Below are 26,086 nucleotides of genomic sequence, written 5' to 3' on the forward strand. Positions count from 1 at the left end.
TAAAGAGTTACATTTCCTTGACGAAATTGAAGTTTCTCGTTTATTTAAGTAAACGTGCACGCAAAAGAGAGGGGGTATATTATTGTTTGACAAGAGTTAGACAAATGTAACACCTGTTGCTGAAATCCTTCTTTTCCACTTCCTCGTCCACTTTAATTCATCCCACGCGCTTATATCGAAATGTACACACTTTCAAATTTCAAATTATATTCTTCTCTCTACGTCGGTGTTATTCCACAACCAAGTAGCCTAACTAAAAGGCACATCGTAGAATTCTCATGGAAATCGAATGGGAATCACGAAACTAACCCCTTTAATTACCTTTCTATATATAAAATACGAATGATTCATCTCTCTCCACCCACCATTCTTTTCCCCGATGTTTCACGATCACGTTCGTGGGATCGCGAATCCTCGGCCAATCAACCAGGGCTAATCGTTGAACAGGATCACGAAGCCGTTCCATTTGCCTCGGTGAAATAATTTAAACGACGTGACGTCATCGAAAGGCTGGTAATTAAATTCGTTTACCACACGGTAGTCCAACCACCATTGTCGATCGTACGTCGACGTTTCGTCGACCTATTGCAAATCCTGCTCTCCGTTCTGCGGGGGAAACAATCGTTGAAAGGGCATTCGATTGGCATTATGCTTATTGTGCTACACTAATAATACAATTATTGTTTTCGCGAGCAACATGTTAACGTTTGCTCAGCGTGAAATATTAGATAATAAAACTACTTTCGATATTTGTAATTTATATTCATTCTCAATATTCCTGAGGATTAATCTTAATCTTGATTGCTTATTTTTAAAAAAATTGTAAAGAAAATAATAAAAATAGACAATTTTTATTTTCGATGCTAATAGTTTTGAATTGTCATTTGGACATTTATAATCGATTCTATAATTTCACAAGAATATTATAATTGAACAGTATAATTATTTTCTTTGATTCACGTAATTTAATAATAAATATTTTGGTAAAATTACTTTCGATATTTATAATTTATTCATCCTCAATATTCCTGAGGATTAATCTTAATCTTGATCTTGTTTATTTTTAAAAAAATTGTAAAGAAAATAATAAAAATAGAAAATTTTTATTTTCTATACTAATAGTTTTGAATTGTCATTTGAATATTTACAATCGACTCATCTATAATTACACTATAATTTTTATAAGAAGACTAATCGAATATTATAATCATTTTCTTTTCATAATCGATTCATATAATCGTGATGAACGCTTTGATAAAATTACTTTTGATATTTATAATTTATTCATCCTTAATCCTCACAAGAGCTTTAATTAATTAGAATATTTTTAAAAAAATAGGAAAGAGAAAATTTTTACTTTCAATGGTTTTAAATTTGAATCATTTAAACATTTACAATTGACTCATCTATAACTACACTATAATTTCACAAGAATATTATAATTGAACACTATAATCATTTTCTTTCGATTCACGTAATTCAATCGTGATAAACACTTTCGATATTTATAATTTATTCATTCTCAATATTGCTCGCAAGAGAATTAATCTTATTTTTAAAAAAATTGTAAAGAAAATAGTAAAAATTGAACATTCGAACAATCAACCCTATAATTACACTACAATTTCACAAGAACATTATAATCATTTTCCTTCGATTCACATTTAATCGCGGTAAACACTTTGGTCGGTCATCTTCTCTCGAAATTTAGTTTCATTCGGCCCGGTATATATATGCTTCATCACACTCCACGCTATTCTATCTATCCCTCTCGTACCCTTTAATCACTCGCAGAGTGGAAAAAGCTCCGTCGGATTTGTCCTCTCACCCCTTGCTCGTTGGTATGTACTTCTCCCGAACTCGTTACTTGCAGAGCTCGTATATGTGTGTGTGTACGTGTGTACGTGTCTTTTTTCATGGCAGAAAGCGTTACGAAAGGCCGATAAGGTGAGAGAGATAGAACGAACGATGTTGGTAATGCGCGATCGATCGAGTCGATGTGGACGTTGATGAATCTCCTTACTCGATAAACGATGTACACGAGGCCTTCTCGTGTCATGGGGTGACTCTATAAATAAGCCTTGACTGCGGTGTCACGTCCCACCGATGTCGAAATTAACCGTCTTTAGCTCGTTTGATTAGGATCAGATTTGGAGAGAGTGGAAATCAATATTCGAGATATGTAAGATTAATATTAACATGTTTGATTTCTTGTTAAATCGATTCTTTTATTCTCTCACAATTTATTTTTTGTTTTTGGAATTAATATTTTATTCTCGGAAATTTAATTGTTAATTGTTGCAACGATCATTGAATTTTTAAAATTCGTGTATATAGAATACGTAAAGATGTTTTGTTTCGAAGCGTTTCATTTTCTTCCTGCTTTGCTTATTACGTATGAATATTGATGAAGCATCGACGATGAAAAAATATTTCGAGCTTCCTTTTTAAACATTAATGTTGCATAACAAGTTTCGAAGCTTTTAATTAATTAGAAATTAATTAGATTTTTCGTAAGAAATATTTGAAACATTGTAATGTATATTTTAATACTTATTTACAATATCCATATCTCTTTTTTTTTTCACGTAAAAATATAAATCAAATGCATGATATCATAAAATATTCATCTAAAATAATTGAAGCAACTTTCCATTTCGATAAAAAATATAAATTTTAAAATATATCCATAATTTAACAAATCTAATTAAAATTCTTCTTCATCCTCTTGATCTTTAATTAAATTTCGTAGCACGAGTGACCCAGATAGAGAATTTCAAATATTCTTTCTTGACCAAGAACTGCGAACTCAAGATCTATCAAGTAGTGAAAATATATACACGTTCATCTTTTCAAAATTTTTTATCCATCGGAACATGGTTCATTTCCATCCGTAGAAGAATCATAGAATATCGCACGTGAATTTTTCTTTTCCTTTCTTTCTCTCTCTCTCGCCAACGAAGAAAAGGCGACGCTGCGCAGTTTTCACGGAGAAATCCGTGTTCCATGATAAATTTTACACGGCGGTGAAAGCGCGAAACTTTTGACGCCTTCGGCCACCGCTTGACTGACGAGTCTATGCAAACTGTGTTGCCGCCGGGACCATTGTGAAAAATATCATCAACTGTGCTCGATAAACGTGCAAATGGTTGTCAAAGTTTTCGAGGAAGGGCCGATCGATCAAGTTTCAAAATATTTTTCCACGATACTGTTTGGAAATGTTCTCGAATTCCATTCCGAAGGAGTCGAACCAATTGTTTTCTTTAATACACGATTGTCACATCGATCGAGGATTATTATTACTTCGTTTGCATTCGTTCAACTCGGGGTGAGTTTAAAAATTCGTAGTAGAAAGAATATGATGTTTTATAAAAATTCGATTTTGATTCACAAAAGTTAATTTCTCCAACCTCCTGTTATGAGGTAACAAAATTCCAGAGGGGAAAAATTATTTATATCCACGAGACTTTCAAAAAATCAATTTTTTCTTTTTTTTTAATCTCAATCCCCTTCCCTCGTTTTTGCGAACGCTTTAAATCTCGCCATAGTAACACGTCATACCACCAATTTGCGAATCTATTTCTCCCTCCCTTCCCTCCCTCCAGTTACAAAGAGCGGCGCGAGAAAATCGCGCAGCATTTCGAAGTGAAATCGAGTGAATTTCACGTTGGGCCGAATGCATTAAACTCGAATGACGACACCAAAGGGAGGAGAGAGGGGGATAAAAGAGCAATTGGTGGTGTAAAACGGGGCTCGGTATTCATTTCCATTGGAACGCGAGCACGCAGTTCGTAAATGTTTTAAAATGGAAGGGCGGCGGTGGGATCGAGGAAAGCCTCGCACGATTTTCCCTATCGTCGTCGCGTGAACGAATTTCGTTTCGATCGATGTAAAAAAAAAAAAAAAAAAAAAGGAAATAACATTGGGCGGGATGTGTCAGGTGCACGGGTTCCCAAAATTATTCTGTTTGATTTGCTGCGCAGAGCGGAGCACCGTTGTTTCGCATTATTGCATTAACCAGTCTTAATTCCATTGTAAAATGCAATTATATCTTCGATCAATTAGGGTCGATGTTTTCCATCGTTCTTCTTTTTTTCTCCCTCCCTCTCTCTCTGTTTGCATTACGTTAATTCTTGCTCGCTGATATTTGATCACATTTTCGATAAATGTGAAAATGTACGTAGGCTGTTGTTTGTTTTCGAATCGATGGAAAGGGTTTTTCGCTTCCTGAATGGAGGGAAGGTTTTTTCTTTTTTTCTACGTCTTCGTTTCTTCATTTCAATGAGATTGAATTTGTGAATTTAATTATGGAATGGATGGCGAATTTATATACATATATATATATTGGACGATATCAATTAATAATTGACGATTATAATTCAAATATTAGATTATTAATAAATTAGATCGATAATTAAATTTACGATTAGTAGAATGGATCATACTATAACAAATTAATGGTTAAAATTAGTCACTGAATTATCGATTAACGATCGATCATTAAAATTCTCTAAATCGTGAAATTAATAATTTGATCTCGATTAACTTTAACATCACATTCCACACGTGTCCATATAAAAATGATAAATTTTCATCAAAACCCATGATTTATATATTTCAACTTTCTTTTTCTTTCATTTCATTTCACAAATTCATTTTTTCTTTCACTCAACTTTATCTTACTATATAAATAAATTCAATTCCTCCAATTCTCTTCGAAGTCAGAATTTTCAACTCCGTCAAAAATGGGATCGCAGAAATCAATTCTATTCGTTCAAAAATAAAAGCGCGACGTTGTTTCGTCTGTGTTTCGTTACGGATCATTCTTGGCCCGTTGATTTTCCACGACATAATAGGGAGGGGCTCCAGGAAGGGGAGGCTGTGGGACACGCGCGGCACGATCGAATGGCCCCGGACGAGAAAAAAAAATAAACCAGGTCGACGAGCACGAAAACTGTGCAACGTGACACCATTGTCCGGCGGAATAGAGTGGAGGATCTGGCTGGCCCACGTCCTGGGTCGTCCTGTTGAAAAATGCGCCCCGTCGACGCAAATAAACTTCCTCAACGTGTAATGGAATACACCCCCTCCCCCCACGTCGACCCAGATAATAACCCCTGGGCTCAAATCGTTCCTCGTTCCATCCTCGACGTGGACCATTCTCCTCTCTATTATTTTTCTTCCTCTTCTTCTTCCTCCTCCTCTTTTTGCGTCTTTTATAGCGATGACGGATGCAATGGGACGCGTCATTTTGTATTAATGATGGTCTCGTGGGGTCGAATCGTAAAACTTCAGGACGATGATATAAGAATAAAAAGGAGAAATTTTTTAATTCGACGATTTGAGAATCGTTGTTGTTGAGATTGCCTGATGATGATTTGTAATTTTCGTTTCGTCTCTTCTTAAAAAAGAAATATTATATTTCGAAATTTTATTCGTTGTTAACCTCGAATCTCATCGTATTTTCGTCATAAATAATTATAGATATATATATATATTTCTTCTTCTTCTTCTTCTTCTTCATTTTAGGAAGGATTTAATTTCATTTTAAATGCACAACGGTATATTTATCAGAGAGCGATAAAAAGGAAAAGGGTTTTAAGAATTTTAAGGATTGCGTAATTACGGATCGTTTCTCCCGAATTTGGCCGAACATATTTTGATTATAGCGTAAATATGTACCTCTTAAAGAGCTTTCAAGAAAGGCCACTTACTTACACGCTCAAATAGGTCAAGTATGACGAATCGGTCAGATCTCACCACAGTCACGTATACCAATCGTAAACTTCCGTTGTATAAAGGTGTAGAGGTTGACATTAGATTTACGAGAAGGTATTCATTCGTTAAGAGGTTCGATTTCTGTCCATTTAACACGTTCCACTTAACGTGACTCACCACTATATCACGTATCGCCTTAACACTTTTCACAATGATCCACAATTTTTTCCCCAAAATTTATACTCCTCCAATATTCTCCCCCTTCTCGCGAATAGTAAAATTAATGGTATTCTTTCCACTTTGTTATAAATACAACGTTCCACAATTTTGTCACAGTGATCCAGACACAAACTGATTTTTTTTTTTTCTTCTTCAAAATTTACACTCCTCGAATATTCTCTCCCCCTTCTCGCGAATAATAAAATTAACGGTCTTCTTTCCACTTTGTTATAAATACAACGTTCCACAATTCTCTCACAAATTTATATTCCTAAAATGAATCTTCTTTCCATTTTGTTATAAATACAACGTTCCACAATTCTCCCATAATGATCCAGACTTCACTGGTTTTTTTTTTTTTTAAAGTTCCCTTTAAAATTTATACTCCTGAAATATTCTCTTTTTCTGCGAATAATGTATGTTGAAGGGTCTTTTTTCCACTTTGTTACAAATACAACGTTCCACAATTCTCCCACAATGATCCAGACTGCTTTTTTTTCTTTTTTTAAATTTACATCCCCAAAATATTTTCTGCGAATAATGTACGTTGAAAGGTCTTCCTTCCATTTTGTATATAAATAAATACAACTGGATGGATTTTTTTCTTCTCCAAAATTAATACTCCTCTAAAATATCCTTTTCTCAGCGAATGATGTACAATCCAAGGAAATCAAGCGATTCTCTTTCATTCTATCGAAATGAATTTTTGCCATGAAAGTCGCAAACGACTTTTCTTACTTCCTCCTCCTCCTCCCCTCCGTATTTTCACGGGGGATAACCGCGGACAAATCACCTGCCCAGGAAAATCACTCATTCGCGAATATCTCGTACCCTCGATCTCCCTTTCTAAAGTTTAGCAACGCCACGGCTTATATCGGTGGCCCATAAATTTCGAGCGAAACCTACGCGATCGGTTGGCCAAGGAAGCTATCGAGTTGATCAATCTTCGTTGCACCTAGCATTTATCCTTTCATCAGCGTTTAAATATCTGCTTGGAAATACGTGTTATGTGCATGTACACGTATATCATGGAACGCGTTCATTTTTCTAAGCGTTCAAATTGTTCCAGAGAGAGAGAGAGAGAGAGAGAGAATTTATGCGCATATAAATGGTTTTGAATTGTATTATGCGTTTATGCGTCATCATGGTCAGTTTGTTAATAAATTCTAATATTATTAGAAAAATTTTTCCTTTCCGTCGCTTAATAATATCCCGTTCTATTCTTAAATTTTGAATGAATACATTTTATTATACAATCTTTTCTTTTTTTCTTTTTTTTTAGAATATTTGTAGTACTTGAACTGGAAACTGTTTAATAATCCAAAGAGTTTCCGCTTAGGTCAAGGTCGATTGTAAGAAGGGAGGAAGAGAGTTTAAAAAGTTTGAATAATTGAGCAGCGTAAGAATCATCGTCCAAAAGTGAAATAATACCACGTCTCTTGGTCCATTGTTAACCAGAGTTAAAATTAGGGTTCATTATTTTTCTTGGAATACATTTCGAAGAAGAAAGGAAATAAATGGATCCAATATTTAACCTTGGCCATCCTCTACTTTCTTCTTTATTTCTCTCTCTCGAAAAAAATAAATAACACAAAATATTCGATTCTGTTAATAATAAAATCGTATAATTAAATTTACAACGATTTCATCCCCATTTTTTCAATCTGTAAAAATACGATACGAATTTTTAAAAAATCGAACTCGAAGAGAGAAACGAATAATCCATCATCATCGACTCGCGCCATAAATTTTTTTTTACACGAATTTCTCGTTCCACGGGCTTGGAAAGCAAATCTTGGAATCAGAATCTCGCATCGATACGGATCTTATAAATCAGATCGCGATTAAACGGGGAATCGGGCGGAAATTAGTCAGATTCCTTTCCTTTCCTTTCCAACAAAATACAGGGGGAGAGGTGGACACGAGCGTGCACGAGTGGTTAAAGAAAAAGAAAAAAGAGAGAGAGAAAGAGAGCGGAAGCGAGAAGAGGAGAAAGAAGAAGTTCTCGGCACCGTTAAACGAACTTGGGACCGGTCGTATATATTTTTTCCCCCAACTCGCTCCTCCTTTTACCTTTTATTTACGGGGGATACTCCGTGAAAACTCGGCTCGTATTCATTGTCGAACGAGAGAGGAAGGACACGCGAAAAACGACGAGGAAAATCGACGTATTGCGCTGTATTTCTATTATTTAACAATGGAATTGCTTGGAGCAGGATTTACAAGTCAATCGCTCGTTCTTAATTGGCAGTTGAGAAATAGAAGGAAAAGAAGATGGCGATATTATTGAAATAAAATCGAGAATAATTATTTCTCCACCCATAATCTCTCTTATTTTTTAATTTCTACCTTGGAAAATTTTATTCTCCTTCCTTGAGTAAAATAAATAAAATAAAAAAATTGGACAAGAATAATAATAATATATGGAAAAAGTATAGTAAAGTATACAGAATCGATGAATTTCTTCCTCTTTCTCTCTCTTTTTCTCGAAATCATGGCTCGCTGGCACTAGATTCGCAGAAACTGTTTCACGAATCGTTGACAAGCAAGAAAAGTCTCGAAACTCTTGATTCCCCGCCAGTAGAGCTTTGGTTTACCATTCCTACGAAGAAAATTACACATTTCCACGACCTCGATTTCGTATTTCCACGAAAAACGACCAGATTTTTCAACAGGCGAGTCTGTGGCTTTTTTAAGTCTGACCCTCTGATACAGGCTCGGTTTTAAACTGGATGGCAGAGCTGTCTCGACTTTTAAAGGAGGGAGGGAAGGGGGAGGAAGGAGGGAGGGAGACACGTATCGTCGCTTCGAGTCGAAAGGGGTTAAAGATCAGATAACAGTAAACGTTGCGGCCTACGTGTTGCTTCTTCCCGTGGAATATTTTATCCACGACCGATTCCACCTCGTTTCGCGACGATTGGCGCGATTGATATTGCCAGAAATACTTGGCGCAGAAAACAGAGAGAGAAAGAGAGAGAGAGAGAGATGGATTCGTAGGTATTTGTTGCGCAATAACATGCATTATCGCTCTAGGCGATTTAGATATTTTGCCTTTTTGTATTTTTGTTCTCGGACATGTTGATGGAGTGATGAAAATCGCATTCTTTTTTCGCTTCTATTATGCGCGGCTCTTTTGTCTTTTGTCTTTTTTAACGAGCAATTTTATCCTTCTTCTTATATTTTTCCTCCTTGCCTTTGAAAAATATACGTTTTTTTTTTTTTTTTAAACGTGGTGTATAAAATATATTGCTTTTTTCCAAATACAATGCTAAAGCTAGAACTTTATTTAATTTCATTTTTTTTTTCTTTTTTCCCGCCTCGATGGCGAGCGAAGCCTAACCGAGTCGTTCTTATCATAACTGTGAACTGTTGCAGTTGTTGTTTAACCGTGTTGTTTCGTGCTGTACGAACGAAAAAATAAAGAGTTACGTTACGATCGAAATTACAATTACTTTTCTACTGAATGTTAAGAATAACATATCAGAGATCGAATTAATATCATACGAATTTTTGTTCATCCCCGATTATTTCTCCAGTCTCCTACAATATATAGGATTCGCATCATCACGTTTCAAAAATCCAAATCTCAATCACGCGTAAAGGAGAACTAAAAGGGAGAATCCTCGAGGAATATTTCTCTCGTCGATGAAAGAAAGAAAAAAAGGAGAAAGAAAATTCCGTCAAAAGCTTCCTCCACCGAAGAAACGTGTTTCTCGCGTGCATCTCCGCTCGCTAAGGCCGAAGCCAATAACTCTCCCTTCCCCCTCTCTCTCTCTCTCTCTCTTTCTCTTCGACTCTCATTCACAAGCGCAATTACCATTTTTCGCCCTCCTATCCTCCACCACCTCCTCCTCCTCCTCCTCCTCTTCCTTTTCCTCGCCCTCCCCCCTCCCGCGTATTACGCGCCGTAATAAAAACGCGGGACATTCACGTTAAACCAGGCGTGAAACCGGCGGCAAAATCATCGTCACGTGATTGGGCATTGAACAATGCGAAACGAATTCTCTGGCGCAGGCCGTTACACCACCGTGGCGGTGGAAACAATGACGATTCTTCTTCGGTAAAAGGAGCACGCGTCTTCGACAGCTGACAGCGTAGGATTAAACGAGTGGAAGAGGAGAGGAAGAGGGGAGGGAGGGAGCTCATTGAACAAACGGCGCGCCAGTGTGAATGACCTTGCCGCTTATTGCTCGCCAGCGTGACGAGAGTTGACAGCGGATATGCAAATATCTCGCTGTCGTGTCGTTGCTTGTCCAGGCCTCTCTTCGTCTCTCTTTTTTTCTCTCTTTCTCTTTTTCCCCCTTTTTTCTCTCTTTTTTTTTTTTACGCACGAAAACCCGTTCCACGGAAACCGGGAACTCGAACAATGAGCGGAGAAACCGAATCGTGTTGCGTGATTCTCGACGCGTGTGTATGTGTGTGTATGTTTTTGCTTGTTTATCTGGATCAGGGGACATCTCGTGGGGGATGGTTTTGCGTTGGAAGTGGCGAAGATGTGTTCGATGTTGCAGCGTGCTTGTTTCGTCGATTTGGAAATTTTTTCATAAGCTCGTACGAAGAGGAAAAGTTTTTCTTACGGACAGTTTGGAGATGATTTGTGTTTGTTGTTGATTCGAGAATTTTTGAGTCGAAGGAGAAAATTAAAAGTTTGAGAGAAGGTGAATCGAATGGAAGAAGATTTTACTGTGAAGGCTATAGATTGAAAAGTGTTTTGAAAATAATTCTGACTATATATTCGTCCCATGGATCGATCAAGGAATGAATTTTTTTGGGGAAGAAAGGATTTGTATCGTACAAGTACAAGTTTCTTTCCAATAATTAAATAAAAAAAAAAAAACGAACAAATCGAAAATCGATAAACAAGCGATAAAAAGGAGCAACATTCCAATAAATTTCCCCCTCCCTCCCGACTCGAAACTTGGAACAAGAGGAAGAAGAAACTCGGCACGGCGCATTCCATTATTCCTTTCTCGGGCTCGAAATCGAAAGCAAGCGTGGAGAGGCTTTCGAATACGTGCATCGGCGCGCGTGTTCGAACGCTTGACGACACGTGCACACGCACGCACTCGGACCTACGCAAGCGCGTTTTCATTCACGCCACTCCGCCACTCGTGAATGGCGAGCGAGGAACCGTGGGCGGACGTCCATGGCCCAAGCGTGCATGCACCTCTCCCTCTTTCTCTTTCTCTCTCTCTCTGTCCTTTCTGTCTGCCTGGCTTTTTTTCCATGAATGAATTTACACCCGGTACATCGCTTCTTTCTCTCCGCCTGTTCGTTTCTCAACCCTCGTCACCGTTGCCCTCTTTATCTCGATCCTGTTCCGCCTCTATATATATATATATATACCATACGTTGTTTACTGTTCATCATTTTGAATCTGATTATACTCGAACCGTTAAACGTCTCAGTATAAAATTTTGACGTTTATTGCGTGATAGTCTTTCGATCGATGAAATTTCTTTTGTTGACAATCCAGTGTTTCCATTCCACGTATACAGGATGTGTTCTGTGAGTAGAAAAGAATGTTGTGGAGAAATATAGGAAACAATTATCACGGTTTATTACATGGAGAAGAAGTTTATATTATTTCCAATGTCGTTACGAGCGCAAACTTGACACCAGACTAGAACGAGCAGATCGAATTCAATCTTATCGTTACATTTCGATGATATCAACAACGAACTATCTAGCTTTCATATTTTTACTACAACTTGTTTTTCTGAAGCATTTTCGATCATTATATCCGTTGATACGAAAATCCACTCGTCGAGAAAAATTGAAATCCACGAACGATTTCCAATTCTCGAAGTACAAGAAAGTACTTAATAAAAAATTTCAAACGTTAAATTTTACATTCGTATGGGATTATGACGAAAAGGAAAGAGCGAGGCGCGTCGGAATACACATCATGCGCGAGGAAGAAGAAAAAAGAAGGATGTTCGGATGGAAAATATTCGGCGCGCACGTCGAAATATCCAAACGTGATTTGTTCGAACCACGAGGAAGAACGGGATTGGATTCTTCTCCCGAGGGGGGAGAGTATCGAAAACTTGCCCCTTTCCCGATTTACGGCGCTTTATGGAAAATTCGTGCCCCTTGTTTCGCCCACTGTCCGTAAACAATCCGCCTATGATGCATCTATCGTCGAAACTTTCGATGGAATTTCCAAACTTCTATCCAATCTCGTCCAAGCGGCCCTATCTTTCCTCTCCTTCCTCCTCCATTCTTCGTATCCATTTATCCACACGCATGCTGATACGGGATGCAGTTTCGATGTGTCATCGATCATTTGTTCGGCAGCGGGTTAACTTGTCGCGAGTTAAATGGAAACGAAAGAAGGGGATCTCCCTTTGGGAATAAAAGTGGAGGAACTATGACGGTGATGGTTGAATTGGATGGTTCCAGGCTACGAATTCTACTTTTCCTTCCTTGATTCCACGTTTTTGAATCGTATATTGAACATGCATCGTGCAATCTTTGAAAAATTGAAATTATTTTGAAGATTCTCAAACTCGAGATTCGAAGGTAAATTTAAGAAAGTGTTTATACAAAAGCGTGTATAATATACCTTATTTTCTTCCAATTTTATATCCCTTTTTATGAATTTAAAAGAAACTTGCAATTTAAGAAAATGTTTATATAAAAGCAATGCAAACAATGTAAATATATTATCTTTCTTTCAATCCTACATCCCTTTCGATAATAATAATCTGTACAATGATCTTTCTCGCCACGAAATTTCAAATTATCAATCAATCAATCGATCAATCTCTTTTCTCTCTTTTTCTTTTTTTGAGATAAAAATATAGAGAAAATCCGGAACACGTGAAAGGGGCGAAAACGAAATCGATACCACCGTCCTATTTTCTTTCAATTTCACTCGAGTTTGCCAGCCGCTCTTCAATCCGTTAATGCCCTACAAGCATCGCCACTTCTCCACTTTCGCCTTCCTTCCGCAGCATGCGCCGCTTCCTCCACTAAGAATGATCAGGATCCCGCAGGGGAGAAGGCGTCCAGGTTCTCGCTTATCGGCTTTACGTAACGTGGCCGTCGACGAGCTATGACGAACTGCTCCATCGAGAGATACTTTAACCGTGAAGATCAATCCTCCTCCTCCTCCATCTTGCCTTTGGTCTCCATCCATCTCGCCTCCACCACCTTAAACTTCCTCTGAAGAATAGAGAGGGACATTCGTGTCGTTCGGTTCGGTAACAGCTCCCTCCTTAGCGTGATCGTCGTCCAAGCACAATGTCCTGTTTGCCAAACTTGCGACGAAATCCCAAAGGAACGGACCACCGTGGAATTAGAAAGATGGCTTGTCAGGAGACCTGCGTCAAAGCGAGTAATTGCAGTTTAGTTTAGGAGCGTTCTGACACTCTTTGGTAATTAAGGGTGGGGGATCGTTGGAATAAATCGTTTCGAGAAACGCGTTTCAATCCGTGATTTAAGCTGGTCGAAAATGAGTAATGAAAACTTGAACCTGAAATCCGAGATTTTGGTTAGGATTGTTTTCTCTCGAGAGAATTTTTGATTATATTTGATTATATTATTGGAATAGAAAAGAAAAAAAGAAAAGAAATCGTGTAAGCGTTTAATATAGAATGTATAGAAATTTTGTTTATATGTTGAAGAAGAACTTCGATATTTTTGAAAAATTGTGATGCAATTCCATCCATGGAAGGAATACAAATAGAAGGAATGATAATGGTAAACACGATGGCAACGATGTTTCTAAATTCTTCTAAATCGATTTCGAAGCTCGAAAAGTTTTCTAATACCGGACATTTTCACGGTAACCGTTCTTCCTTTAAAGTTTTCCATCGAGTTTTTATTTCGTCCTCCTTCGAAGGAAACCGTTTGAATATTTTACTATGCTGAACTTTGCCGATCGTATTCTAAAAAAAGGAGCATCATTAGAAATATTTCAATTCTTAGTATACATGTCTCTTATAATATTCAAATATTTTTCAATTATCGTTTCAATTTTGAATACGAATGTTAATTTAAAACATCGTCGCATAAACAAAAAGTTTAACAAACCTTCAAAACTTTCGTCGATTAAATGACGAATATTTAATACTTTATCAAAATAGATTCTAGTAGATTTCCAATCCACGTTCAAAAGAAAAAAGAGGAAAATTCTCTTCCCTCTCGATTTACCGACCGAATGTTCGGTAAACAGATAATCGAAACGCAATATGTTCCACTACGTGTTTCACGCAACATGAATTGTCAAAATCGTTCGATGGAGGATAAATCGGGGTAAAATGATAAAACGAGGCGACCGAATCGTATCGAGAAGACTATCGTGGTTCCGGATTCGCCGGAAGTGGAGGATTTCGGGTGGCGATGGAGTTGGAAAGCCCATTGGCGACATTCCATCCGTCGATACGAATTCCTGCCGAGTCCACGTTCGCTGTGAAATATCCAATATGAGCCGTGTCACAAAGCGTGATTTCATCGCATTGGATAATTTGCAAGCAAATTAAAGAAACGAATAATAACGAAATTGTTAATTTTTTAAGATTACGAAATTGAAAAATAAAAACTTGTTATTTTCTGATAATTGTATCGATCTGTGAAATATTTGAAATATCTTCACGCTTGCGTTGTATCTCCTTGAAAAGATTATAGAAGATACATAGATTGATGAAATATGTTTGATCAATGTACGTTTCAGGAAGTCTCCAACGAAAATATTTTGAATTTTTAATATTTAAAATTTATTTCTGGATATATATGAAACTGATTTAAAAAGTGAAGAAGAAAAGATACGATGAAATTTTATATATATATATATATAGATGTGAATATTAATGTACATAGATCAAGATCATTGGCCTTTCCAAGAGTCGAGCAAATATTATTTTCTCACCGGAATAGCGCACGTACGGCTGTGAATAAAATCCCACCGCGAAATTATCGTCGACGCGAAAAAACTCGAGGAAAAACACGAAGAAACGTGTACGGGGAGCAACAGTGATAAACAGTGGACGAAATGGAGTAGGTGAGCCGCTGGTTGACCGCAGATTGTACGCTAAACATCGTTTTCCTCCACGATGACCTCGTCAACTGTGCACGGTCGGACTGCCATTTTTCTGGGGATGGTTGATAATAAGGATAATGCGTGCACGTGGTGGATACGAAATTGTCAGAGAATTGTCACAGATGAAATTATGGGGATTGTATATATAAGCTGATTGCGGTTACAATGCTCTGTAATTCTGGACGTTTGTGAGAATTCGAGGGAATTAATATAATATTGCGAGAATTATTTCAAACATCGAGGAGGATTGACAAGGTTTGCTTACGAATAATGAAGAAATTAGAGAAATGGAAAAGTGAAGAAGGTTTAAAGATAGAGAAAATTTATATTTTTTTTTTCTTTTTTTTAATCGTAGGAGAACAATTATTATTTTATTCAGAATTTCACGAGTAAAAATTTGTGTACAACTTCTTTCTACAATTTTATTTCTCGTTACTACTTCTCTCTCTCTCTCTCTCTTTCTCTACCTTTTATTCGATCCAACTTCTGTTAAATACGCGAAATTTGTGAAGCGTGTAATTAACGCGGTACTATTGTATACTTTAACGTTGCAGCACTTGTGATAAAGTTACAAAGCAACGAAGCATAGTAAAAGCAACGAAGCTTGCATTTAATATATCGCAAAAGTGCATTAAACATCTTTATTTCGTAACGATATACAGTTTCAATTTTATATATTTTATATATATATTGATGATTGGATCAAAAGTTTATGGATGCAATGAACGACATAAATTGAGATTAACTCGACATTTCTAATCCATCGTGTATTATGCTTTTACGAAATCGCGAGGGAAACAGAGAGACGAGAGACATTGTCCAGAGTTTAATTTATCTTCCAACGACCGTCCAAAATTCAAAAGGTGAAAACAAAAGGTTGATTTATAGAGAGCAAGGAAAGCGTTTCTTCCATTTTCTACAGACGAATTTCGAGCACTCGATTTCTGCCTTCCGCCATTACTTTCGGATTTTTCTTTTAAATTTCGTTTTTTATTTACGATAATAATGCGATATATAATAATAAAAACGGGAAATTAAATAAATTTAAATTACAATTATATGAAATCACAAAGCTTTGAATTTTTATATAAAAAAAAACACGAAAAGAAACTAAAAATTTTATCATCAAAACCTATTTAGAATATAAAGAAAATCATACCCTAAAAGTCTTTTTTTGTTTCATCCCGATATCTCGATCCGTTGCCAAGATATAAAGACTCAAAGTATTAAAACGGCGCAGAGTTTGTGAATGGGAGCGCGACCTTTATTTTTCTTGGAAATGCGTACTACGTTTTTTTCCAAGAAACGCGTCTGTCGCTTGTCTGGAGTTTGGGATAGGTCGGGGAGACGAGGTGCGAGCGAGAGGTCCGAGTAAGCGACGAGCACGGAGATAGTAAACGAACTAAAAATTACCCTTTTCTTTGCACGACGATATCTCGGCAACCGGAAGTCGTATCGGGATGAACGAAAAAGCGTTTCAAAGAGCAAGATCCCGCGCTTCTAACGATCGCTCACTCGTTGACCGGAAGTCGCTGTTCCCGGAATTGGAGCGATTCAAAGTTTTTCCAATTTTAATAGAATTCGATCGGATTCGAGGCGAACGATTAAAAATTCTCTTTTCTTTGCACGATGATATCTCGGGAACCGGAAGTCGTATCGGGGTAAATAAAAAGGCGTTTCAAAGAGCAAAGTTTAACGCTTCCTATGATCTTTCATCCATCGACCGGGGATTATTATCTTCGAAGTTATAGCGGTTTAAACTTTTTCTAATTTTTAATAGAGTTTAATCGCGAGTTTTAATGTAGATGATAGATAGATTCATTTATGGAAGAATTTCTCTCGTAAGGATCTTAATTTACCGAACTTATATCTGCAATATTCTTTCACGCAAAATATAAATTGCTTGTCCATTCGTCGTGCCTCGTTACAATTTGAAAAACATTCATTTCACGAAATTACGTCACTTTCCACCCGCTCGATGTTCCATCATCCTCGTTATTATAACGTTTCCAACTCACGCCTCAATAATACAACTCCCAGGGCGATTTTGTCACTGATAGTTGTTGATTTTACCACCGTTTAACGTAGGCGTAACGAAGCACGGGAAGTTATGGAAGCGCGTACCGGACCACCACGCGGTGGATATGCACTTAGCCCGGGCGAAATTAAGGGGCATCATCGTTTTAATTAAAATCCTCCTGGTCGCGAACCGCCATCAGTTTATGTAAATCGCGCTGATAAATGGGCCGGCCGTGATGTACGATGAAGTTTGTTCCCCCGTTATCTCGATTCCCGTCACACTTTTAAACGATGCCACGTTTCACAAGTCACTCTCTCGTTTCCGTGGCGCGTTTACAACGCGTCTATTTACGGGAGGGGGGAGGAATTGTCGTCGGGTGTCTTGCGTTCTATTCGAAGGGAGAAAGAGTTTTCTCTGTTCACCTTTTATTTATCTCCCTCTCGCCGCGTGTTCTCGAATAGGAATGTATAATATAAATAAACGCGTGTTACGTGAAAACGGAGCATTGATTATTACACGAGGTTGTTAAGTAACGAGCGAGTGGAGCCAGTTCGGTGTAAATTTTAACCGACGAAAGAGGTATATAGTAATATAAATATATCGTTGAGAAATGGGTAATTTTATGTAATGGATCTTTGAGATATTATTAGCGTTAAGCGGCGTTTGAAAGTTTATATACACAGAAATGGGGGGAAAACTTTTGAGCTTTATGTAATTTCTCTCTAGGTAGGGTTTTATGCGAGGGAATTACGAAGTTAATACACGGAATGACGTGTCTCGGGGAGAAAGTTAATTCAATCCGGTCTTATCTTTGCTTTCATAAATTGATTTCGGTTGTATATTATATTGGCCGGGTATGATAGTTACCGCGAAATAAGATAATTATAATAAATTTATTATACGAAAAGTAATAATGGACGGTAAACGTATAATTGCCCGTGTAATATTTGTATGTAATATTTCCTGTTACTTCTTCTAGTGGATTTATATATCTCCCATTAAAATTCTTAGAATGTACGGTAACTTTAATGACTTTTATAATTTTAACGGGAACCGAGTAAAGTGGTAGAAAATTATATTGAAATTGTAAAAATGAACGGTCCTTTTTATATTTCGCTTTAATTAACTTTGTCAAGTGTGATCGTAAAGAGACTCGAAGTTAAAAAATACATTCCAATAATTGTGCTAAACCCAATAATTATTTAAACCCAGTTCAAAAATAGTACCCCCGGTACAATTTACAAGATATTAATTTTCTCGAAAGGGTCGCTAAAAAAAAATCTCAGAATCGTTGAATACGTGTTGTCCAATATAAAAAAAAAAAGAAAAAAAAAATACCAATAAACGAGGCACTAAAAACTCGAGACCAACTTTCGCTCGTCACTTTGCTCCAAAGGTTTACTCCTAGAGAGAGAGAGAAAGAGAAGGAGCCCCTTCCACCCTCCCTCTATTCTCTCGAAAGGATCGAAAAAAAAAAAGAAAGAGAGAGAGAAAGAAAAACGACGAGTGCACCACGAGCCGATAACGTAAATGCGACGACTAAAAGCGCATGTTACCATTCACGTGTCCATGAGCATAAGTTTCTGATAGGCCTATCGTGTCGGGCCCCTCTCGATTTTCTTGCCAGCAGTTTGCGCACCACAGTCGCGTGGTATGCAAATCTCGTGTACGAAGCTCGGTTTAAATGGCGCGTAATTCAGTCAACGGAATTGATGACATTTCGCCTCTAACCTCTATTTTTCTTTTCCTTTTCTTTTTCTTTTTCTTCCTTCGATTCAAGCCCTTTCCCTCGTTTCTCGATCCAACGAATGAAGCGAGATTAAAGAATCGAGAAATTATTGCATTTAATTATTGTATTTAACTCGATCAAATTAATAATCTCGAAAAGTGATTGATTGATTTCTTTATCAAAAGCTTGTTTTTATTGGAAAAGTTGTTTTCGAAATCTATTATTCATTTTCTTTTTTTATATTATATAATTGTGACCTTATTGGCCAATCATTCGCCCTCTGAAAAATTAGGCACAATAAAAATTTGTCGAAAAATCGAGTAGTATTGCACGATGCGTACAAATGGATATAATGGAGGGCACCAATTTGTCTCGAGCGAAATATATTTTTTTTCCCTTCCTTTCCTTCGAGATCAGGTGAGATTCGACTCGGGGAAGGACAGGATCGCGTATTTACCCCTCGCGTGGAATGATTTATCACCGAGACGTGCCACTTAAATCGTTTCTTCCCGAGAAACTGTTCCTTGCAAAACAGGGTTCTACCGCTCCCTTCCCTCCTCTCCTCGCCCCGTGTCGGTGCAATTTAGTTTTCGGTGCAAACGTTTCGGCCGAAATGAATCCCGAATGAATTATGGACACCGGCGCTCGGTTGATGGAAGGATCGGTTTCAAATCCGTGGACATCGATACTTTCGCGTGATGTTTGCCGATATTGGAATTTTTATTCCTATGAATTTTTTGCCCAGTTTTTTTTTTTATTTTCAATTTTATTTTTTTCCAGGAATTCGGGCCTGAATCTGATGATGACCGTTGTCGTTGCACGACACGTCCTTTGCGCAAATATTTATCGTGTTCGCGGGTTATTTTTTTTTTTTTTTTGGAAATTTCGTGTAAACATTTTCAAATATCGAGAATTATAATCGAGATATTTGTCAAATTATTGTAATATACTCGAAGAACGAGATGAACGAATCTCGTGTGAATTTCTCTATAATTAAATTGCTCGTACAATTGTTCCAATTCAATAAAGATTTTTAAGATCTAGTAAAGTAATAATTGACAAAACTACTAATTAAAGTTTATTTATAGCGGTCAAGATTTATCAATCAATCGAGTTAACGATTATATAATTTATTGTCGTGTAAAAACGTTCCTCGAAGCGATTCCCGAAGTGAGAACGAGATCTCGAATTATTATTAATTCGCAAAATCATCGATCCACTCCCCTTATTCCAATATTGATTTATCGTATCTCTTTATAACTAACGTTATCTCTAATCGATTATTAATTCGCGTTAGAGAGAGGCTTAATTCGATGACAAGCGTTCTCTCTCTTTCTTTCGAAGAGGTCGATTCCTCCTTCCCCTCCCTTAAAAACTATCTCGATTCAGGTGTGCAGAGCAATTTAAAATGCAAAATTAAAATGCCCGTTGAAAAAACTGGTCGAATAACACTGTTGCACTTATAATTACACGCATGATATATCGCTTGTCCGGGGTGGGACTCGTTATATCGTCGATACTTTACACCGACTCTTGGTAACGCTTTCGTAATTTCTCGTTCGACGTCTTTTTCCTTTTTCTTTCTTCTTCCCTCTTTTCATTATTATTGGATTATCGGAGTTTCGATTTTCTTTCTTACCCCAAGATTGTAGAAGTATCTTTGTTGTTTATCTGACAATGAATCACAGGCAATATAATTTTATTTTTATATATATATAATAATAGAACACTTGACGATCTGTATATATTCGTAATATCTTCTCGTAGTTCATATTTGATAAACAATGATTCATCATCGTATTTATATTTTGTCTAATTTATGAAAAAGGAGAGATAATGTAATAGAAATTGGATATAGATGAAGTTACGATATCTTCATCATCGATTAAATATTGTATCATCGATGACTGTAAAAAGATTGAAACGATTTATTATTAAAAAAGAAATCTGGTGAGTTTTCATTCATCAGCGAAGCTCAAAACGAGGCGGGATAGAATGCCGTTGAAGATGCAAAAAAGGACACACTCGTGTCCCTCTAATTTCCTGAATTATTCATAAGTTTTAATACAAACTGTAGCTGCCTTCGTTTCGTCGATTTCCATTAAATTGCGATACTTTCATTTAGTTTCATTAACCAAGCCGTTTTTCACGTTCGTCCAGCCCGGTTTTCTTACGCCACCGATACGTCCTAGATACGTCTCCCAACTTCCTTCGATTGAGAAATTTCTTATTTCTTGCGCCGGATACGACTTCCGTTTGGGTTCGACAACCTCCTCCGCGAGAATTAAAATCCTTCGAAATTCGCGATTCGAAGGTTAAGAATATTTTCTGGAATGGAACGTTCGAGGATGAAAATTCTCCTAAAATAAATAGCAATTTTTATCCTGATAGTTTAAGAATTATTAGTGTTAAGAAGAAAAAATTTGTGAATTATAAAATTTTAATTGGGGATGAAAGGCTCGTGAAATAAAGTGAATTTTGTTCTGATTTTGAGAATTTGTTTAAAAATTATGTATTAATGGTTTTTTATCTTTTTATTTTTTCTTTTTATTAGAGAATAACATATTTAATGGAATAATATGAATGGAATGTATGAATGGAAACTTGAATTATTCGTTATTTGCAGCTGGAGTCGAACTTACATAAATTTTTCCTTCTTACACCATCCTTAGATTTACCTCTGAGTTATGGATCAGCTAGATAATCTTGCTGATAAATCTTGGAGCTAGTCTTGTACCAAAGACATTTTTCAAATTCTTTCTTTCTTTCTCCTTCCCTTTTCCTTTATCTTTCACGCTTCCAGTGACTTTTGTGCGCAGAAAGTTGTTGAGTTACAACTTTCCAAGAAAGGAACGATTTTTATACATATAAAATATGCATCGAAAAAACGAAGATTCATCGATCTAGAATTTTCCAAAATTCTTTTAATATTTTGTAAAATTTTAATTGAGAAAGTTTTCGATTATACATATACTCTCTCTCTCTCTCTCTCTCTCTGTATGTTCCTTTACATAAAATTTTTCAAAGAAGATTTGGTATATTCTACCATTGGCTTCTACCTTTACTATCGATTATCGATGTGTCTGGCAACCAGTGACAGAAGTGAATATCTTCCCATTTCCGATATCCGTATCTATCTTAACTTCGCCAATTTACAGTTTCTCTAACGTGGCAGAGAAATCTTATTCCGTAAGGCACCATCTATCTAAACGGTGAAAATCGAATCCTCCACGATTTAGGATCAATTCTGTTGGGATGAAAATTTAACGTAATGAAAAGCATTTACATCCTCTTCCCCATTTAAAGGCCGTAATTTCACAAAAAGGGAAATTTGAAACTTGAAATTTAAATTCATCCATGCAATAACTTAATGCATTACAGTATGTAAAGCATGTTAGTTGAAAAATTGTCGAAAAATATTTTCTTAAGAAAAATCTATATAAATTCGAAATTCGGACAAATCCTCTCCTTTCAACGATCGAATATTTACAAAAATAATTTTCGAATAAGATTAAAATTATCGTTAAGAAAATGGTGAAAATCGAATCCTCCACGATTTAGGATCAATGCTGTTGGGATGAAAATTTAACGTAATGAAAAGCATTTACATCCTCTTCCCCATTTAAAGATCGTAATTTCATAAAAAGGGAAATTTGAAACAGGAAATTTAAATTCATCCATACAATAACTTAACGCATTACAATATGTAAAGAATGTTAATTGAAAAATTGTCGAATAATATTTTCTTAAGAAAAATCTATATAAATTCGAAATTCGGACAAATCCTCCCCTTTCAACGATCGAATATTTACAAAAATAATTTTCGAATAAAATTATCGCTCTTTGTATCGTTAAGAAATTTCAATCTTTCTTTCTCTTCTTCTCTTCTCTTCTTCTCTCTTCTGCAACTTGACTCGAGCGAGAGGGAACATCAATTTTCCCATTTACCGGCATTTAACGACATTTAACGAAAGCAGCAATGTTAACTACGGACTACGAATTCTCTTATTGCATCACACACACCTTGCGTGCAGGTTGTAATGCGAGCACGGGAACCGAAAGATCATCCGATTAAGAGTATATTGGCGAGTATGTACTCGATCCGGGGCCACAGATATCTCTCAGGATACGTGTGGGCACACGCACGCGTGTGCGCGTAAACACGGACCGGCGATCCTGGTGGATTAACGATCGGCCGACAAATCAAATTTATCGCGAGATTTCGTTTCGCGTGATGCTTGAACCGAAGGCAAACGAGCGTGAAAGGCTCTGTGCCCGTCCGCCTCCCTTCCACGATTCCTTCTATGGGAACGACGGGGAGAGAATGCGAGATTTAACCAAGTATTTAACCGGTTTATTGTTGTTGCGATTCGGTAAAGGTTACCGTAAAAGTGGATCGGATTACTTACGGATTTGTAGCAGCGTTGTGTTGGGCAAAGCGAGGATGGATGTGGAAATTCGAAAGGTCTCCTTTGTCTCTTTGGTGGTATATTTTTTATACGTTTCTTTTTCTTTTTTGCCTGGAAATTTTGACGCAGTCAAAATGGAATAATCAAAATCTCTAAAGATAAGAAGAGAATTTTTAAATAAAGTTTGAACAAGCGTCGTATACACAAAGAATCGATTCAATTCTAATAAATTAGGCAACTTGATTCCGATCTATCTTCTGATTAAATCTATCTAATATTTGCATGCTATTCTTGTATCCCTATTTAATTAAACGAATCTTCATACTATTTACACGAACATTGGGGAAAATGGAACAACTCTATATAAAAATTTCACCTTATAGATTCCCTTCGGCGGAGAGACAATTCTGCGAGCTGCCGTGAAAATCCACAATTCGAAATGACGAAAAAAAAAAGAAAAAAAGAAGGAAAGAAAACGAGTACAAAGCGCCATGTCAAATTTTTCCATGCATTCGCGGACGAACGTGGTGAAATTTTTACACTACGGCTACGCGTTCAAATTTCATCCTCCCCTCGACGAAGAGTGGGCTTTATCATACGTATATGTACTTTTTCGCGAAACGTACGAGTGACAAAATTAAAATAGAAACGGAAAATACCCGTGTCTATTTTTCCACCTACCCTTTTTCCTTTCCTTTTCATGAAAAAGAAAAAGGAAATGTCGAATCGCAATTTCGAGCGGTTCGCCGATTATCCATGCCGAGATCCGTCGATCGAAACAACGAGGAGAGAGTTTTCGAGGTATCGACGACGTGCTATTATTAAGTCCGCCTCATCGAAACGAATTCACGGGTTTCATCCCAAACACGGATGGAATTCTACACCCTTTTCATGAACCACTCACTGTGGCGGACGACAATGCAGAGAAGTGAACAATGATCTCTCGCGCGAATAATGGGGAAGAGAATTAACTCGAAATCTGCTCACTCTGATGTATAGAGATTCGAAAGGAGGGGGAGATTGGAAGAAACTTTCGAGAGATACTGAGTGAAATTTGGAAAAAGTTTGAAATTTACTTTTTGGCTTGAGTATTTTCGACGATCGGGTATCTTTGATGATCGAGAAAGTAATTTGAAAATATACTTTTGCGTTGGTTAGATGGAAGATCGATGATGCAAAATTTGGAACTTTAAAAAAAGAATTTAGGATTCGATGATTAATCGTTGGAGATGAAGATCTCTTTGACACGATACGAAACTTTCGATTGCCGATATGAAATTTGCAGGATTTTGTCGTTTTTTTTTTTTAAACGGGATTTTTATAGAAAGCGTGGACAGGATAGAACGAGTGCTTCAACGAGAAACGTGAGATTCGTTAGAGAGTATTTTGATAATTCGTCGGAAATTGACACGTGCTGTTAGCCATAATTGAAATCGTACATAACGCGTGAGCAATGATTTAAATGCTTGTTCGTATTAAAACTTAATTGGCGCCATGATAAATCCATCAGCCAGGGGAAGAAAGTGGAGATAATTTAAAATTTTAATCTAAAATTCAAACCCTTTGTAACTAAATAATCCTCAACCTGTGATATCATCCTCATATATTCACCTAATACAACAAAACAATATATCTACAAGTACATTGACATTCCCTGTATATATACGTCTAAAAATCTCTTTTACTCCTCAACATACTCTCTCTTGATCATAGTTCAGATAATGGAAGAAAAGCTAGCTATTTCTTCTTATAAATAAATCGAAATAACGAACGAAATCGTTGAATAAAATTCAATCGAATCGAATAAAATTTACTCGTCCATCCGGGAACATAGTACTCGTCGACAGATCCGCGTTGAAAAAAAATTCATAGAGCTGCGTAAGCTGCGACGTCAACGCGCATAAGTTAGCCCGGGAGCATCGCGCTCGCTCGCATTGTTCGACTTATTGTATCCAATGGCGTTGTCGTGCGAGCTCCTTTCAGAGACACCGGGTCGACTTCTTGTTACGCGCTCGTGGACAGAAAGAGAAAGAGAGAGAGGGAGAGGGATAGAGAGTGGCTTTATCTCGAAAAGCCACGCTTGAATAAAGCCTTTCACCAAGCGTCGAAGTCGCCGTTATCGTGCAAAGGCTTAGAATTTGACGTCCCTTTGCAAACAAGAAGCATCGATCTTTGATTCTTTGCCTTGAAATTAGAGGAATTTGAGGAGCGTGAGAAGCTCGATATATTTCTTCTTACTGAATTGTAATAAGTTGAAAGAAAGTATATAATGTATATTTCCAGGATGGTTAGCATTCGAAATATATTTTTGGATCAATTGCAATTTTCAATAATTTCGATGAATAATCATGGAATTTTATTGGAAGTTTATTGTTTTCCTTCTTCTTAAGTGATCTCTTCTTTATCCTTTCCTCTCCTATTTTTTCCATCGTTGCAATTTTCAATAATTTTGATGAATAATCATGGAATTTTATTGAAAGTTTATCGTTTTCCTCCTTTTTAAGATCTGATCTCTTCTTTATTCTTTCCTCTCCTATTTTTTATCGTTTTTTTTTTCTTTTCCATTCTGCTGCTCTGTTTTAAATTTTTGGTAGGATTGCTGGAAGTTTAATGCCCTTTCGTCCCTAAGTACGATTGTTCTCCAAGACGTTTTATTTATAGACCGAGCAGTATCACGTTCTGTCACGAAATGAAACAATGTTGAAAAATAAAGATACTTTTAAAAATAAATAATAAACTAATAATAAATTATCCTTTTTTAACAAAACTCAAAACTATCCTCCGAAATTTCGCAAAACAATCTTTCTAAAGTTATCAAAAATTGATTTCGTCTCGTTTCTCCCCCACGAAAAATCCCACCTTCAATGATTCCATCTCGCGAGAAAAAGACGAGTCATCCTTTCATTGATCACATCGTAATCGCTACGAAACTGTATTCATGCACA

At 36.8% G+C, this 26,086-nt stretch overlaps 1 protein-coding gene and 1 long non-coding RNA gene across 12 annotated transcripts in view; one reads left to right on the forward strand and one right to left on the reverse strand.

Moving 5' to 3' along the window:
• The window catches only part of LOC411157 (fat-like cadherin-related tumor suppressor homolog), a 511,957-nt gene that overhangs the window by 239,069 nt on the left and 246,802 nt on the right, over window positions 1-26,086 (forward strand). The window lies entirely within an intron of this gene.
• Window positions 9,147-26,086, reverse strand: part of LOC102653904 — a 192,349-nt gene continuing 175,409 nt past the window's right edge. The window contains exon 2 of the long non-coding RNA XR_001703297.2: window positions 9,147-13,265. This is a non-coding gene — a long non-coding RNA (uncharacterized LOC102653904). The remainder of the gene's footprint in view (window positions 13,266-26,086) is intronic.

The sequence above is a fragment of the Apis mellifera genome, linkage group LG6 (assembly GCF_003254395.2).
Source record: "Apis mellifera strain DH4 linkage group LG6, Amel_HAv3.1, whole genome shotgun sequence".
NCBI lineage: Eukaryota > Metazoa > Arthropoda > Insecta > Hymenoptera > Apidae > Apis > Apis mellifera.